The sequence below is a fragment of the Vombatus ursinus genome, unplaced genomic scaffold, assembly GCF_900497805.2.
Source record: "Vombatus ursinus unplaced genomic scaffold, bare-nosed wombat genome assembly UNPS02014945.1, whole genome shotgun sequence".
Classification (NCBI taxonomy): domain Eukaryota; kingdom Metazoa; phylum Chordata; class Mammalia; order Diprotodontia; family Vombatidae; genus Vombatus; species Vombatus ursinus.
Window position 1 is genome coordinate 22,196,932 of NW_020954723.1, and position 3,493 is coordinate 22,200,424.

The 3,493-nt window shown below is 40.9% G+C and overlaps 1 pseudogene; it reads right to left on the bottom strand.

The window, feature by feature from the left end:
- Nucleotides 1-257: 257 nt before the first annotated feature.
- Nucleotides 258-773, bottom strand: LOC114030191 (annotated as a pseudogene).
- Between the last annotated feature and the right edge of the window lie 2,720 nt (nucleotides 774-3,493).

The following is a 3,493-nucleotide window of genomic DNA, read 5'->3' on the forward strand; positions in this document are numbered from 1 at the left end:
CACAGGTCTTCCTGACCTCACGTCCTGAGCGCCATCCACAGGACCGCCTTGGGTCCCTTCTTTCTTCGTGGAGTATTCACACTGTGCCCCCGTGGGTGCAGTGTTTCTACTGGACAGGTCACTCATCAGAGGTCCCTAAGTTTCCTCCTCTCCACAGGTCAGTTTCCATATGCCAAATCCCTCGATTCCTATCTTCCTTAAAATTGTCTCCCGCTTCCAATCTTACCAAAGCTGGTGTAATCAACTTTTTTTTTTTTACTGGAAAACTTTTTATTGTAAGTGGAGTGGGATAGCTGGACACAGTTTAGATGATTCCAATTTTGTTGGCAACATCTAAAGCATCATAGTCTGGAGCAAGTCGGATGTAGGCCTTCTTCTCTCCATCAGGCTGGATCAGTGTTGACCTTGGCCACGTCGATGTCATAGAGCTTCTTGACCGCCTGCTTGATCTGATGCTTGTTGGCCTTGACGTCCACAAGGAAGACCAGGGTGTTGTTGTCCTCGATCTTCTTCATAGCAGACTCAGTGGTCAAGGGAAACTTAATGATGGCATAGTGGTCAAGCTTGTTCCTCCGAGGGGCACTTTTCCATGGGTATTTGGGCTGCCGTCAAAGTCTTAGTGTCTTGGGTCGCCAGGATGTGGGAGACGTTCAGATCTTCTTCTTTTTGTGGCTGTGAACACCCTTCAACACTGCCTTCTTGGCCTTCAAGTCTTTGGACTTACCTTCTGTCTTGGGGGGGACAACCGCTTCCTTCTTCGCCTTCGGCACCATCTTGGGGGAAAGGGCTGTGATCAGCTTTTTAAGGTACCATAAGGAGCATAGTGGCCAATCTCCCTTTTCAATTCAATCAAGGAAAAAGCTTTCATATCTCACAAAGGGATAGCAGGGTATTAACTAATCTTTGGACTTAATTAACATATCAATACCTCATTACCTCTTTTATTTGTCCCTTGCTTTTGGTGACTACATTAACTGGTAGGGTGCAGGGGTCAGAGTTGGAATCAATTGGCCAGAGACCAATTACTACCCCCTTCTCATTCTCCCAGAACTTAAACATGTGTGGTCCCCAGCAAATCACTGATTGTGTTTTGGGCACGTTTGTGCATTATCCTAAATGCTGGATAGCTCTTTAGTGATTTGGGGAGTCTCAAGCATCATCCTTTCAAATGTTTTCCCTAGAACCTTGTACTAAAGATGCACGTAAAGTCCATATGGTACAGTTCTTAAATAATCCAGAAATTAATATTCTTGCACAAGGATCCAGGCCAACCATAGCTGATGGGCTTCAGGATTATATTAATCCCTGAAAACATGGTTATTCATAATAGAGTTGCATATAATAACCAAATGCATAGGTCTCATGTAGGAACACAGCACATGACCTTACCATAATATGGCAGCTATTAGGCTCAGTGGATACAGTGCCGGGCCTGGAGACAGAAAGTCTCATCTTTGTGAGTTCAAATCTGGCCTCAGACATTTAATGGCTGTGTGACCCTGGGCAAGTCATTTAACTCTGTCTGCCTCAGTTTCCTCATATGTAAAATAAGCTAAAGAAGGAAATGGCAAACCACTTCAGTATCTTTGCCAAGAAAACCCCAAATGGGATCACAAGACGCCAGCACAACTGAAAACTATTGAACAACGACACCTTCCAGGATTGTTGTGAAAATCAAATGAGATAATAATTGCAAAATGCTTAGCACAGTGCCTGGCACATGATAAATATGCTGGGATACATGTCAGAGAAGTACCTAGCAGTATTATAATGCAAAGCATTATATCAGCTTGGATATGAACCCTACGTTCACATTAATATAATTTGATAACAAAATGCTTAGCAAAGTTAAAACACATAGGACCATCAATGAGTTTAGTCTTTAAGCTGATTACATGAGTAACAACTTCTCCCATTTTTTTGAATCATCCTCAGTCTATTTCCTGCCTGAATAATCTTGGCATTCCTGTAAAGCCCTCCTTGAGCTTATGGTTGACTGATTAGCAACATAGCCAGGACTGCTGCTGGCCAATGACTCTAATCCTAAGCTTATAGATGCCTCAGGCTGGCTTTCTTGTGCCTTCTGTGCCCTAACAGTCTCAGCAACTGGAGCATCAGGCTGGGCAACAGCTGACTCCATGTCAGCCCTTGGTTCCAAACCCAATACAGGAGGTGAAACCAAAGCTATGATTTGAAGGAACCCAGGGATTCTCAAATCATATACGTAACATATTTTGTAAATCCTAAAGTGATAACTAAATTTTGTTGTTGTTCAGTCTTTTTTCAGTCATGTCAGACTCTTTGTGACCCCTTTTGGAGTTCTCTTGACAAAGATGTTGGAGTAGTTTGTCATTTCCTTCTACAACTCATTTTACAGATGAGGAAATTGAGGCAAACAGAGTTAAGTGACTTGCCCAAGGTCACACAGCTATTAAGTGTCTAAGGTCAGATTTGAACTCAGGTCCTCCTGACTCCAGGCCCTGGAACACTCTCCACTGCACCATCTAGCTGCCCATATCTAAATGTAAAATGTCTTTATTCTACAAGGCAGGGCTGAAGAAGAAATGCAATCTAGATATGGAAGATCACTTGATTTTCCTAAAAATATATTTTATTTTTCCCCCAATTACATAACAAAGCAATTTTTAAACATTTTTTTTTAAGTTTTGAGTACCAAATTCTATCCCTTTCTGCCTCTCCTAACCCCCTCCCTGAGATAGTATGCAATCAGATACAGGTTATACATGTACAATCATGAAAAACATTTCCATATTAGTCATTTTGTACAAGAAGCCTCGAATAAAAGGAAAATAATGAAAGAAAGTGAGAAATAACATGCTTCAGTTTGTATTTAAATAATATCAGGGTTTTCTTTTTCTTCTAGAAACTGATAGTATGCTTCAGCATTAGTCCTTTGGAACTGTCTTGGATCATTGTTTTGCTGAGAAGAGCTAAGTCATTCACAGGTCTTCATTGAAGAGTATTGCTACATTCATACCCCACAGTTTTTTCTCTGGATGTGGATAGCATTTTCCATCACGAGTCTTTTGAAGTTGTCTTAGATTCTTGCATTGCTGAGAATAGCCAAGTCTATCAAAGCTGGTCATTGCACAGTATTACTTTTACTGTGTACAATGTTCTCCTGGTTCTGCTCATTTCACTCAACATCAGTTCATGTAAGTCTTTCCAGGTTTTTCTGAAATCATCTTGATCTTTTTCTCCATAAATTTCTCATAGCATTTTTCCTGACTACCTCCCTGACATTTATTTCAATGTTCCCCATGTCATAGTTATTTCAATATATAACAACCATCCCCTTCAACTCCCACCATGAGACTGCAAACTCCTTGAGAACAGTCTGTTGTATCTGGATTTTTTTGTCTCCAGTGCTGACACAATGTCTTGCCTATAGGAGGTATCTGATGTTTGTCAAATTAAATAATTGAATGAAAATACATACTATAGGTGGCATAATGGAGAATACCAGATTTGG